The following is a 16038-nucleotide window of genomic DNA, read 5'->3' as shown; positions in this document are numbered from 1 at the left end:
AGTGTACATCAGTACTACATATCAGTGCTTACCAGTGCACATCAATACCACATATCAGTGTTTACCAGTGCACATCAATACCACATATCAGTGTTTACCAGTGCACATCAATACCACATATCAGTGTTTACTAGTGCACATCAATACCACATATCAGTACCCATCTGAGCAGCCTTTCAGTGCCAACTATAAGTCCCGCCTATGAGTGCTGCCAATCAGTGCCGCCTATCAGTGCCAGTCAGTGCTGCCTATCAATGCCCGTCAGTGCCACCTAACAGTGTCAGTCAGTGCTGCCTATCAGTGTCATATATGAGTACTGTCTTTCAGTGCCCATCAGTGATGTCTGTCAATTCCCATCAGTGTCACCTACCAGTGCCTCCTCATCAGTGCCCATTAGTACCGTCTATCAGAGCCCATCAGTGCAGCCAATCAGTGCCCATCACTGTAGCCTCATTAGTGCATATCAGTGAAAGAGAAAAATGACTCATTTACAAAATGTTATAACAGAAACTATGAAAAAACATTTTTTTCCAAAATTTTCAGTTGCTTTTGGTTTGTTTAGCAAAAAATAAAAAATCCAGTAGTGATTAAATACCACCAAAAGAAAGCTCTATCTGTCTCAAAAAAAGATAAAAATGTCATATGGGTACAGCGTTGCATGACCACGCAATTGTCATTCAAAGTGTGACAGCGCTGAAAGCTGAGAATTGGCCTGGGCAGGAAGGGGGTAAAAGAGCCGGGTACACAAATGGCGAAATAGAGAGGACATTATCTAGGTCTATAGTATGCAAACGCTGTCAACAAGGGCAGACCTAGTGCTAGGCTTTCCTATTAGACAACCTGTATTAGACAGCATTGCAAACCTCAAACCACAGAAATGCCCTGTTGTTTTTTTTTTTTGTAAAAAATATACAAATACTAAAAATAATTATATCAAAATTTATTTCTAAACCTATGATTTTTTTAATGCAAAATAAAACTGATATAAAACCAAAAGGGAGACTAGAGGTTTTTTCTCCAGTAATCACACAGTTTGCATTATTATTGTAATATTTATTTGCAAGTAATATTTAACATGACAATTTTACTCGCTTGCTTTTCTATGTTTTCATTATTATATTTCTTATACAGATTTTTTCCCATCTGTATATCATGGAATGAAAGCAGTATTCCCTGATTTGAGATAAACGTAGCTAGCCTAGTTAATATTCTACTGTTTTCAGTTAAAGCATATGTCAAGGCAAAATAAAATAGAGAAATATATATAGTACATCTTTGGAACACGTACACATTTTATAATCTTTTATCCCTTTAACCCATTTGCTGCTGGAGTTGATTTTTTAATTTTTCTGCACCCAAATTTAAAAAATCATTTTAGGACTGAAGCTTAGTTAAAACCTCCAAACGTTATATATTTTCTGAAAGTAGACACCATAGATAATTCAATATTTATAGTTCCAATTTTAGATATCACAAGATATTAGCAGTGATTACTAAAACTTAAAATTTCAGTACAAAATACACTAAAAATGATTTTGGGGTACACAAAAACAATATATTATCCAATATTATGGTAAAATATAAATGATGAGGTTGCATCTTTTAAGTCTTGACACATAGCTACCCAGTATATCAAGACTTACAGAGGTTCTTCAGTCTAAAAAATATGTGCATAGGCATGTTGACATGTTGGGTGTAATTTAAATTTTTCTTTATGCTTTTTTTGAAATTTTGTTGTCACTGAACTTTATTTTTCATCACAGAGGGGACAAAAAAAATCTGGAGTAAGCGGATACCCCAAAATGTCTCCATATAAGATCACTGGACTTTTACTGCATAGTTCCTGATCAAGGCTAGATTTATTACTGTTTATTCTTGAGATTGGGAGCGGGATGGAAAAAACTTGTATGTGAGATTCAATTTAATGCCCTAGCTCTGTTCTCCTTTAATTTTCAAGTGGATGTAAAGGCAAAACCTAACTAACTCTAAGCCTACTCTCAGCCACATTCTAGGCCTAATCTATCTAGCCCTGTAAAGAAAAGATCACTATACTTACATGTTCTGCAGCCTCTCTGGTCTCCAGTGTTGCCCTCTGTGTGCTGGAGACAGCTTATGATGGTTGGGAAATGCCTGAGATGTGAAGTCAACCACAGAGTTACTATGGGGCTTCCGTTGTCAGTTGCCTCTCCTGCACACTGCTGCACACTGAAGTCGCCATTGACAGCTCAGCGTGGGACTGGACCAAACCAGAATGGCTGCAGAATAGGTAAATATAGGAATTTTTCTTTACTAACTAGATAGATTAGGCTTAGAATGTGGCTGAGACCTGATGACATCATGTATGATGAAACACGTAGGGTAGAGCAGGGCACACTCACTACCACGCATGCGCAACTGGCTGGTGGCCATTTTGGAAGCTGGAAGGAATTCCTTTGGTGTTTTGTATATGCTGATTTTACATCTCATCATGTAAGTGATTTATCCAATAAATTTCCTTATACTGGTTGTTTTACACTATGTGGAGCATCTCTTTATTGCATGTATTCTACTGCGAGTTCCGGTTTTATTATTTATTATTGGAGGGTCTGTAGCCAATATTTTAAGAGGTGGTTTAGATGATTCTCTGTTACTATTTCGGGTTGTCTTTGGAGGACCATCCTATATCCATGTTACCAATATTATATTAAAGAGCGCTGACTGACCACTCTTAGTAGGGGGTCACAAGCCTTCCAGTAAGCCTCGCATGGGAGTGGATGGTGTCACACTGGTTATTCTTGGAAGTTTCCTGATTCCATCATGGCGTGTGGGACTGATCTGATCTGATCTTTATCATAGTCTTTTTAAACACTGTATAATTATTGATTTTCACTTATTGTTATAATTCTCATGATTAGGATTTTTTGCTTGGCATTAGTTTGGTTTTTATAGGTTGTGCGCTGCATTGTTTGCTTTATACTTTATTTGGAATGCCTGGTATCAGGGTATAGTGTCCAGCTGCTATTTGTATTAGTTTTAATTTTATTTTTCTCTTCTCCCTCTCTCTGTGCGCAGATTTTTTGGGTTATATAGATTTAAAATTAGTTAAGATTTGCCTTTACTTCCACTTTAAATGCCCTTTGGACAGTGATACAACACAGATCGCTCCTCAGAGGGCACCGCTTGTGTAAGCTAGGCCTTAGGTGTTGTTTACGTGTGTCGTATGTAGGGCCACCCATTCATTTCGAAGGGCTACTCTATGCACAAGAAACGCATAAAAGAAACAAATCGCGCCTCACTGAACCAAATGGTGCTGTGGCTCCATGCATTTTGGCACATGCATATCTATAAATACCACTTCCTTAAATACAACAAGCAACAAATTCAAAGATTCAACTAAGACAAAATCTTAAATCCCCATAGCACAAATAACACCTTCACCCTTGAAGATGTGAAACAATAATATAGAAAATGTGCCAAAATTTATACAATCCACCCCATAAAACAAATACCAATATTTGCTATAAATGTTCAAAATATATAAAAAGTCCAAAAAGAAATAAATATAAATCCAAAAATTATGAAAAATATAAAAATGAAAATGAAAGTCCTTCCAATCCTTCCAATCCTTTCCCACGATGATAACACCTCCAAAAAAAGAAATATCACATAGTGTATTATCTTTTTGATACAACAAAATATTCATGACAACGCTCTAGTGATTATCCAAATAGGAATATATTTTTTCCTTTTGGTAATTAGTGTAAAAAGTGAATCAAGTGAACAAACATAAATTCAAAAATAGTGCAAAACACTGTGTATTGTGACTAGGATTGGAAGGATTGGAAGGACTTTCATTTTCATTTTTATATTTTTCATAATTTTTGGATTTATATTTATTTCTTTTTGGACTTTTTATATATTTTGAACATTTATAGCAAATATTGGTATTTGTTTTATGGGGTGGATTGTATAAATTTTGCCACATTTTCTATATTATATTTTGGCACATGCGTCTGTGGAAAAACACTCACATTAGCAGATGCGTGGGTCTGCCATTAAGAATTAATGCCACAGTGGTGTGTCTGCTAAAGGGCAGCCCATTTCTGTGCGTGCCAGGTAAGTGTGCATGCACAAATATGAAAATAGGCTTAGACATAGGCCTGTGCCTATAGGAAGCAAAAGCAAAAGGGGTGGCTTTTCCTGCCATCTCATATAAGCCTACTGTATCTACAGACTGTCATGATATTCTTTACCAAGAATTGCTTTGTGTGCCTACACTCCTCAGTGATGGAAATCCAGCCCTGTGTTGTTTAATTCCAACATGCGGCTGCTATTTCATTGACAATGGGGAGGCAAATGAGAGCAGGCACTTAGTATTGACTCATTGTGTAGCTTTTTATTTTGCAGCCTTTTATGCATAGTTGGATTTACATTATGTGCGCGTCACTTGTAAACATCGTGCACTCTGCAAACCTTAGATATTTCTGTACTATTTTAATTGCTCACACTGTTGTCTTGCCTTCTATTGTGTACTGTATAAATTCTGTAACAGCAAATTTTGGCAAAAATTAAATAAAAATAACATGTTTCAGGCTTAACAACCCTTGTCCTGTATAAAGTGGTGAAAAAAAGTACCTTTGGAGTATTTTGATTTTAGCTTTGCTTACTGCAAGGAGCCAGACTTGTCATGTTCATTCCAGCATTCCATCAATGCCAAAATGATAAGTGCATTCCAGTTCTAGCAGATCAGGAAGTCTCAAGAGTCGTACTTTTCTTGTGCATTGAATTTCAAGCATATTCTAGGCTCCAAACCAGGGAGAGCCCTATACCTGAAGGCCAGACCTCTTTATGCACAGCTGGCATCCTAGCCTAGCCTAGACAAAGAAAATGATGGTGGTCACCAATTCTAAGGACCAGTAATCTGCAATATATCACATATTTGTTTGGGGTTTAGATAAGCTTAGACTTAACGTTACTTCTAACTGTAAGTTCCACTTTAATATGAACAAATTATTCTTACAGACAAATGTATTCTTACAGACAAAGAAACATAATACCCTGTTGCTATTTCTTTCAAAAGCAAATGTTGTCCTGATTTAAAGTAGATGTACACCCAACCACTGAAATCTCATATAAGAAGTAACCTGTTAATGCCATTTTGGTTCCTTTTACCCTAGATCACCATAGTGTGTCTAGGTGTTCCATTGTGTCGTTTCATAAGACCCACTTCAGAGAAGTTATGTTTTCCATACACTGCATTGATGATGGCCAACTACAACTGGAACCCTGCTCTCTCCTCCTGTCGGTATATCTTTTGTTAGCACATGAACTTGTATGCAGGTGCAGTCTACTTTCTCCACTGCAGGTGGTGCTCAACCTCAGCGGCAGTGCAGGAGGAGAGTAAATCACAAGGAAACTGCTCCTCTATAGTTTCCTGGGTCACCGGGGAAGCGATCCAGTTAGATGTTGCCACCCCCCATGACTCTGGCAACCATTTTGGGCCAGGCAGAGTCTACTTACGACCCTGACTCCCACGTTTAGTGTGCATTTTTGTGAGTAGACAGGTCATGGAAAGATTTCCCATCTGTCATGGAAAATGGCTAATGGTAGGGAGAGGTTCCTGATGTGTAGGGACAGGCAAGGGATTAGCCTTGGAATTCTCCAGCTTGGTTACAGTCCAGCCAGGCTGCATTCCACCCTCTGGGGAAGATGCTGACAGCATGCTCAAGAACTGCTCAGTTCTACTTTGGCCAGCCATGCTGTGAGTGTTCCCAGTTGGGTGTTTTCCCAATGGGATGTTTGTATCATTGAATTTTCTTCTCAAGTTCTGTTTCTTTCAACCAAACACTATGTCTTGAATGCCACTGCACCACACTACACCCACCCAAAAACTGATACTTGCATCTTGCTCTTACACTCCACCTCTGCTGTGACTGATATTGAGGCAAATTCAGATACTTACACTATTTGCATTTAAAAATACATTTAAAGCAGATTTCAAGGTATAGATATTTTATACATAGTTACATTGGTCCAGCTTGGACCAATGTAACTATATATATACCATATCTGGCAGATGCCCCGGAAGCTGGAAATCACTTAGGTTGACTCTGCTACTCCAGTGATCCCCACTGACTGCCTGCTTCATTTTGAACACAGGAGGTTGGCCACTCTACAGGGACACCATTCAGAGAATGCTTTGCACTTCCTCAATGAACGCAAAGCATTCTCTGATTGAATGAGGTGGGCAACATCCAATCAAAGCATTCTCGGAATGGAGCCTATCCTGTTTTCAGGTTGGACATTACTGGAATAACAATGTCCACTTTAATGATTTCAATGATTTCCAGCTTTCATGGGCATTACTCATGTATAGAATATTTTGTTCCAAGATTAAGTGCTCTTTCCCTTTAAACAAAAGTTTTTACAGGGACTGCGCACCTAATTTTGGAAAAAAAATGGCTTGTAAGTCTCTTTTGCTCCACTAAGCGCAGGATTATTATTGGGTCATGCATGGCATATACATAGTTATATTGATTCAAGCTTATCCAATGTTACTTTGTGTAGGATATCCATCATGAAATTCCTCTTTAACGATGTAATAATGATTACAGGTTTGCATTAATGTGTGTCTATTATATGTGCTATATTATATCCCCCTAGAGTTCAGCTTTATAAAAAAACACATTTTGTGGGTGGGATACGTCTCTAATAAGTTAAAACCTTTATAGTAAAAATAAAACAATGAAGATGTGGAAGAAATGGTTGACACACAAGGACCAGGTTATATGCATCCTGGCCCAATATATGATTTGGCTCCTTTTTTGTTGAAAAATGTTTTTTAATGGACTCCACCATGTTTGTTGTATCTCTAAAAACAATTTAATGCTAGAAACCATATGTTTTCTTTGATGTCAATGCCATTGTCGTACTAACACTCTTCAATCAGATAAGGCTTGGAAGAATTAATATAGCCGTCATTTTCACAGAATACATTGAAAAAAGATGAAACAGGAATCTCAATTACATGAAAAAATGAGTTCAATGACTTAGAGCTCACTTTTAAGTTAGATTAAAAGTCCAGGCACAACATCGATGTCTTCCCTGAGAACAGTCTACTGCTAAGTAGTGACGGACAGGTTCTGCAAGGCTACGAGGCCAAATCCTGAAGTCACCTAGCTGTTGTCTCTCTTTGAAAGGCCCATCTGATGCATCTTGCATGTCAGGCAGGTTTCAGATAATTAGAGCAATATGTAGGGAGGGCTTTGAGATGAGAATCTCACTTTTAGATGACCCCTAAAGATAAGGAAGAGAATTACCTGTGAGAGATCATACAAGTAGCTCCCAGCCAGCTATAACCTCTCCCCTGTCCTCGGGCTACACATAATCTCGGTGACCTACAGTGTGTTTCCAAAGCATCAAAATACATCCTGGCTACAAACCACGTTCGGCTAAAACACAAGTGACTGGGCTGACAAATGGCTTATGACAGTACGCAGTTAAAAATAGAGCTTGTATCTGATATCAACTACTGTAAATATGAGAACTGATCTGGTCGGTGGTTAGAATTTAGCAACTGTGCTGTATTAAAGGTATACAACAGATTAATTTAAATATTTAAAGGAAACGTGTCAGGGCTGTAATCTGTCACAGTTAAGGATCCCATCCAGTGTTGATGGATGCTATTACCACCTCCTGAAAATGATGCTGGATTTGTAATACATGCTTACGTGTCTTGCAAGCCCATGCACTTCCCAGTCAGCTAGACTTAACTCCTTCTTAGTCCCTTTTTCAGTCAGTGTGCTGGTGAACTGAATTTGTGTCAAGATGGTCAGACACATAGTCCTGCCCAAAGACCTGCTTGGGTGCATATTGAAGCCTGTGGTCCAACCCCCAGTATCACAGCTACAGACACAGAGCATAGCATGTGTGTGAGCATGAGCAGTAGTAAGAGTGCACATTTGGCGCAAATACCCTATTCAAAGTTCAACACTACCTAGGAAAGTTGCTGATTGGGCATCAACTCTTCCTGTGACTTGTGAGCTGACCTGTTACTTCTGTTCTTCTGTTGATCTGGCTTGCCTCCTAATTCCATTTGTGCTCTCCCACTACTGACCTTGGCCTGTATCCTGACGTCACTTTGTAACTGCTGTTTTCGTAACTTTTATGTCTTTAAATTTCATTCTACTCTCCAAGTTTTTACCTCTGCCTAGCTTTTGCTGACTTCAACTCATGCCCTGTCACCAACTCCAGGGGATATCAGACATGAGATGTAAGAGAAACTCTCTCATCAACTCAGCTTCCACCAGGTATGTGCCACCCCGTCACCAACTCCAGGGGACATCAGACCTGAGGTGTAAGAGAAGCTCTCTTGTCAACTCAGCTTCTACCAGGTAGGTGCCACCCCGTCACCAACTCCAGGGGACATCAGACCTGAGGTGTAAGTGAAGCTCTCTTGTCAACTCAGTTTCCACCAGGTAGGTGCCACCCTGTCACCAACTCCAGGGGACATCAGACCTGAGGTGTAAGAGAAGGCTTCTTGTCAACACGGTCTCCACCAAGTACATGCCACCTGAAATTACTTAGCGACTGGTCTAAGGGGATGTCTGAGGCAAGGATAGACACTGACAGTCTTTTAAAGTAACCCTGAGATTTGCCCATGTAGGGCAAGATAGTAGACTTTAACTTAGCCTCCCCCAGATGCATATACTTACCTAGTTTTCAGTCTCCTAATGATTACAGTTCAGTTGCTGGGAGTAAAGGAAAGTCCTGTGTAAGCTATGTCTTATCTGAACTGTAGCTTTCACAGGTCAGTGGATTACCCATGTCACAGCACCAGTTAGCACAGGGAAATATCACATGTTCCTCCATACCCAGAAATACCAATTACAGAGAGGTGGGAGAGAAATGGAAGAGGTTCCCCAGAATGTCCCAAGTAATTTGCCCTTATATAGAGTTGTTACAATTTGTGGACTCTGGGGTGTAAAGTGGGGTCAAAGTGAAATCTAGGGTCAAAGAGGCTGCCCAAAAGTAAAAGGTAGTCTTTAAAAATATAAAAGGAATGTAGAGTATTATGATATGAAGAGGAAAATTCTAAAGAAAATCAATTTATCTGAAAATGTTAGACAGAAGCCGACATACTTTTAGGAGGGGAAGGAATGGGAGGGAATTAAAGGCCCCTACTATTTCATGGCCCAGTTCAGGCCAAACAATCCAGATTTTGCCGAAATGTTGCCACATTACAAACTATTAATTAATTGTTATAGTAGAAGGACCAATGCAAGCAAAGGTAGGGCAATCTTTTTTCTTCAGGGTGCTTAGCCATTAACATATTATAATCTTGCTAAGGACTCCTACTCTGTTCCCTCTGTTCCCCGTTTATGACTTCCTCTTGAAACAACTTTTTGGTTGTTGCTGCCCAAATGAGATCCAGTTGGAGGAGAATTTTCTGTAATAAAAAAGAGAACAAGTTTGCAAAGATAGATTGCAAATTTTGCTTGGCTTCCATGAAATACGTCACCATTTGGCTTGGACATATTCCCAGAAGGTCTCAGGAAATACCTGTCACCCATCAAGAAATCCTAAGGCACACGAGCCTGTGTGAGTGTCTTCCCTGACCCTCCATCTCCATCCGATAACACATTACATCTGGCGGGTGCCATATTATATCACCGTCTCCTCCTGTCCTCCCATAACACATCTACGCTCTAGAGATATGATTTCCAGCTACAAACACACACAGTACAAACTAAGCGATCCATTAGAATGCAGCAGCTTCTTCTTATTTCCATTCCATCAGACAGTTATACGAGGAGGGAGGTGGATCCTGGGAAAATAAAAATGGAAAAATAAAGAGGATTATATAGTATCGGTATCTCACCTACCTCAGTCTCCATGGTGGCTTTATTGAAGTTTAGTGTAGCAGACATTTCAAACACAGCATCAGATTGTATCTGCAAATCCCGTCGACCCCGGAGTCTAGATAGCAACATACAGATATTGCAGCACCATAACTTCTGCCTGTGTCACAGTTTAACGTCTGCAAGAAAAAGAAGCCCCAGTGGCTACATTTTCACTGTGCCTCTTCAGGACCCTGAGAGCTATGAGCTGTAATAATATCAATAGCCCTGTGGAGAAGGAGCGGTAAATCCCCATTGACTGGGGAATAGAAGATGAATGCTGTCATTTCCATTAAGTGACAGGGACATTAGTGTGACGACTTGCATTATCTTTTCTGTAGGCCTCGTATTCTCTCTTCTATATAGCATTTCTTGCCCCTTGTCAATGCTTGTAATACGCCAGTCATTACAGAAAAAGCCCAGAAAAAATACACACACATATATATATATATATATATATATATACATATACATATACAGTACATATATGAACAGATCATCCCCGCAGCTATTACCCTTTGTACCACCTCCCTCTCTCTTTAGATTGTACGCTCCATGAGCAAGGCCCTTCTATTCCTTTTATATTGAACTGTATTGTAATTGTACTGTCCCCCTTTACATAGTAATGCGCTGTGCAAACTGTTGGTTGTATATAAATTCTGATTAATAATAACACAGTTATCTATAAAATATAATTATACAACTTATACTTAAAATGCAGGAAACAATGCCTATCAATTTGAGTCCTAACACTGTTTCTAATGGATATACAATAGATGAGTAGAAATACACAGTGTCAGCAGATATGCTAAAAACATACTATATATATATATATATATATCTATATATATATATATATATATACCAGCACAAGGGGGCAAAATTCCACTGACCACCAGCACAAGGGGGCAAAGTTCCAATGACCACCAGAAAAAGGGAGAAAAAGTTTCACTGACCACCAGAAAAAGGGAGCAAAGTTCCAATGACCACCAGAAAAAGGGAGCAAAGTTCCAATGCCCACCAGAAAAAGGGAGCAAAGTTCCAATGACCACCAGCACAAGGGGGCAAAGTTCCAATGACCACCAGAAAAAGGGAGCAAAGTTTCACTGACCACCAGAACAAGTGGGTAAAGTTCCACTGACCACCAGAACAAGTGGGCAACGTTCCAGTGACCACTAAAAAAAGGGGGCAAAGTTCCACTGACTACCTGCACAAGGGGGCAAAGTTCCACTGACTATCTGCACAAGAGGGCAAAGTTCCACTGACTATCTGCACAAGAGGGCAAAGTTCCACTGACTATCTGCACAAGCTAAAATCTTGTGTTAATAAAAATGAATGTATTAAAACTCACAGCCAGTCCAATATATATATCCTTGGCATCGCACTGACCGGCCATGCGAAAGCTCGGACGTGTCGCGGCTAATGGGTCGCGGCTACTCCTTTCCAAGCATGCACATGGCCCCTATATGCGCTACTATCCAATGCCTGGCTGCTAGGGCACTGCTGGGGTGACTTGGCTCACGTGCTGACAGAAAGGGCTCTGCGTGTCATGGGTTCGCCACCACTGCTCTAAGCTATAACAAAATTTATTTTTGCAAAGTAAAAATTCTCTTAAAGAAAAACTATAGAAAAAATGTATTTAATTTTGGATAGGGTTGGGCAGAGTGAACTCCTTCCAGTTTTATTTTTTGCTGTGTCTCATTGGGGTGATTTCCCTTCACTTCCTGTCTTGTAGCCAAAATGGGAAGTTAGAGGAAATTCCCCTTAAAGTTATGGAATCCCTGATGTCACCAGGGTCAACAGAACTAGTGTCCACATTGGATGACTTCTCCTCTATTCCTGTTCTGATGACAACCCAAAATTCTGGTAAAAAAGGTAGACAGGACAAATAGAGAGGGTAAATCTCCCTAACGGGGACACAGACTGTAATAAACAGCCGACAGATGTTCTAATTCCTCTGTACTCTATTAAAAATAAAAGAAAACATTTTGCGTTTAGTCATTCTTTAAACTGGCCTTTGGGCTGAACAACAATAAAAAAAACTAAGAGGTTCTGCCAGCTATGCTATACAGTACGGATGGATGAATCCATCTGCTGGGTTATTGGGATGGTTGTATGGCAGTCAGAAAACTCAAACAGAGGTTGCATCTAATTGGATGCAGCTGCTGTTTGGCTGCCACCCACCTATTTTTCAGTGTCAGGAGGGAGGGGGCCAACAGAGCCACTCACTAAGTGAATTGTACCAGGAACAATGTGTTGTGCTTACTTCAATCACACAATAATATACCAGAAAAAACAGTTTTCGTAACTTTCCCTTTGCATGACTGGGCATGCTGCACAAATTAAATTTTCACCTTATGCACTAAGGTGAAAATTCCAACTGAACTTGCGTTATTCCTTTAGTAAATCCAGTCCTCCAGACATCGAGCACTTTCAGTCTACTTTTTTTCTATTTGGTATGTACACCACCATACACCGTAAGAAGTGGAACTGTGTTAGCAAAGACCCTGTTCACATCTAAGCATTTTGTGAATATGCACAAAATTGAGCATTTTTTCTTGCGTTTATGAAACGCATGAAACTGCCTGTTGGGCTTGCAGTGCCATCCATTGTTAATGGCACCTCAAATGCTGCAAGTGTGCAGCAAACCTTGCGACAAGCTCAAGGCTAAAAAAAAGCTACATGAGCTACTTTGGTGCATTTGTCGAGTCTAGGGAAGTCTATTGAAATGAATGTGCTTCCCTGTGTTTGTAGTGCAGAAATGCACAGAAAATGTGCAAAACACGACATCCGCTGTTGTGCATCATACTGTGAATGGGGCCTTTTGTACATATTAAAGGGCAGCACGGTGGCTTAGTGGTTAGCACCAGTGGTGTATTTAGGTTTTGTGCTGCCCTAGGCAACACAAAAATCGTCTGCCCCCATGGACACCGACCAACACAACCTCCCCTTCCCCCTCCCACGGAGAGAGCCTGACATTGACCAACTCTGACACCTCTGCCCCCACTCGGGAGAGCCTTCCACTACCCCCCCCGGCGATAGACACTCATCTTCACAGCTCCACACATCCCCGGGAACGAGAGCTAGGCACTACATACAGCATCAAGCTGCCCGCAGCCTCTCTCGGATCCCACCTGGTTCCCATGGTGCGCTTGTCTCTTCTTTCATCCCTTCTTCTGGGGGGAGGTGCTGCCCCCATGAAAAATGCCGCCCTAGGCAAGTGCCTTGTTTGCTTTGTGGTAAATACACCCCTGATTAGCACTAGGATCTTTGGTTTGAATCACAACCAGTTGGCATGTTCTCCCTCTGCCTGTGTGGGTTTCCTCCCGGTGCTCCAGTTTCCTCCCACACTCCAAAGACATGTTGGTAGGTTAATTGTCTCCTGTCTAAATTGGCCCTAGTATGTGTATGTACAGTTGTGCTCAAGAGTTTGCATACCCCGACAAAAATCATGAAACTTTGGCACTGAAATTGAAAATATGACTGATCATGCCAAAAAAATGTATTATATTTAGGAATTGTGATCATATGAAGGCATTTTTTAATCACATAGTTGTTTGGCTCCTGTTTGTTGTTTTGGGTGATAACAGAAATCACCCAAGAGGTCCTGATTGAAAGTTTCCATCCCTTAGAATGTTTGGCCTTGGTGCAGACACAAGGCGATGCACACAGGTAAAATGGCAATTAAAGATTAATTTTCACATCTGTGGCTTTTTAAATTGCAGTTAGTGTCTGTGTATAAATAGTCAATGAGTTTGTTAGTGCTCACATAAGAAACCTCATAAGAAATACAGGCTGCTCTGGAAAAAGACAGTGTGGTTGTTTTAAGAAGCACAATGCGACAATATTTTAACAAAATTGAGCGGCATGGTTGAGTTGCCAGAAAGAAGTCTTTACTGCGCCAATGCCACAAAAAATCCCTATTACAATATGCAACACCTTGACGTGTATCACAGCTTCTGGCACACTGTAATCTGGAGTGACAAGACCAAAATAGAGATATGGTATCTCTAAAAAAAGAATTTCGGGCCTCATAAACAACTACTATAAAAGACTGCATGCTGTCATTGACGCTGAAGGGGGCAATACACAATATTAAGAACTAAGGGGATGCAGAGTTTTGAACAGGAGGCATTTCATTTGTTTACTTGTTGTACTTTGTTTTATCATTGTGCCATTCTGTTATGACCTACAGTTGAATAAGAATCCCATCAGAAATAAAAGAAATGTGTTTTGCTTGGTCACTCATGTTTTCTTTAAATATGTTACATAATGTATATTACAAATTAACTGAGGGGATGCAAACCTTTGAGCACAACTGTATGTATGTGAGTTAGGGACTGTAGATTGCAATCTCCTTGAGGGCAGGGACTGATGTGAATGTACAATATATACAGAATGTAAAGCTCTGTGTTAATCGAATATATATATATATATTGATTATAAATCAATATACTGTATATATATATACAGTATATACAGTCATGGCCGAAATTGTTGGCACCCTTGATATTTCTCCAGGAAATCATGTATTTCTCACGAAACGTATTGCATTAACACATGTTTTGCTATACACATGTTTATTCCCTTTGTGTGTATTGGGACAAAACAAAAAAAGGGAGGAAAGAAAGCAAATTCGACATAATGTCACACAAACCTCCAAAAATGGGCTGGACAAAAGTATTGGCACCCTTTCACAACTGCGGATAAATAAGAATGTTACAAGCATGTGATGCTCCTGTAAACTCACCTGGGGCAAGTAACAGGTGTGGGCAATATAGAAATCACACCTGAAAGCAGATAAAAAGGAGAGACGTTCACTTAACCTTTGCATTGTGTGTCTGTCTGTGCCACACTAAGCATGGACAACAGAAAGAGGAGACGAGAACTGTCTGAGGACCTGAGAACCAAAATTGTGGCAAAATATCAACAATCTCAAGGTTACAAGTCCATCTCCAGAGAACTAGATTTGCCTTTGTCCACAGTGCGCAACATTATCAAGAAGTTTGCAACCCATGGCACTGTAGCTAATCTCCCTGGTCGTGGACGGATGAGGAAAATTGATGAAAGATTGCAACGCAGAATAGTCCGGATGGTGGATAAGCAGCCCCAAACATGTTCCAAAGACATTCAAGCTGTCCTGCAGGCTCAGGGAGCATCAGTGTCAGCGCGAACTATCCGTCGACATTTAAATGAAATGAAACGCTATGGCAGGAGACCCAGGAGGACCCCACTGCTGACACAGAGACATAAAAAAGCAAGACTACAGTTTGCCAAAATGTACTTGAGTAAGCCAAAAGCCTTCTGGGAAAACGTCTTGTGGACAGATGAGACCAAGATAGAGCTTTTCGGTAAAGCACATCATTCTACTGTTTACCGAAAACGGAATGAGGCCTACAAAGAACAAAACACAGTACCTACGGTAAAATATGGTGGAGGTTCAATGATGTTTTGGGGTTGTTTTGCTGCCTCTGGCACTGGGTGCCTTGACTGTGTGCAAGGCATCATGAAATCTGAGGATTACCAAAGGATTTTGGGTCGCACTGTAGGGCCCAGTGTCAGAAAGCTGGGTTTGCGTCCAAGATCCTGGGTCTTCCAGCAGGACAATGACCCCAAACATACGTCAAAAAGCACTCAGAAATGGATGGCAAAGAAGCGCTGGAGAGTTCTGAAGTGGCCAGCAATGAGCCCAGATCTAAATCCCATTGAACACCTGTGGAGAGATCTTAAAATTGCTGTTGGGAAAAGGTGTCCTTCCAATAAGAGAGACCTGGAGCTGTTTGCAAAGGAAGAGTGGTCCAAAATTCCGGGTGAGAGGTGTCAGAAGCTTATTGATGGTTATAGGAAGCGACTGATTTCAGTTATGTTTTCCAAAGGGTGTGCAACCAAATATTAAGTTAAGGGTGCCAATACTTTTGTCCAGCCCATTTTTGGGGTTTTGTGTGACATTATGTCATATTTGCTTTTCTGCCTCTGTTTTATATTTGTTCCAATACATACAAAGGGAATAAACATGTGTATAGCAAAACATGTGTTAATGCAATACCTTTTTTGTGTGAAATACTTGATTTTCAGGAAAAATATCAAGGGTGCCAACAATTTCGGCCATGACTGTATATATATACACTATATTGCCAAAAGTATTGGGATGCCTGCCTTT

Source organism: Staurois parvus, unplaced genomic scaffold (genome assembly GCF_062004578.1).
Source record: "Staurois parvus isolate SC_StPar_1 unplaced genomic scaffold, SC_StPar_1.0 ptg000347l, whole genome shotgun sequence".
Taxonomy (NCBI): Eukaryota; Metazoa; Chordata; class Amphibia; order Anura; family Ranidae; genus Staurois; species Staurois parvus.
Note: the sequence above shows the minus strand (reverse complement) of the source record.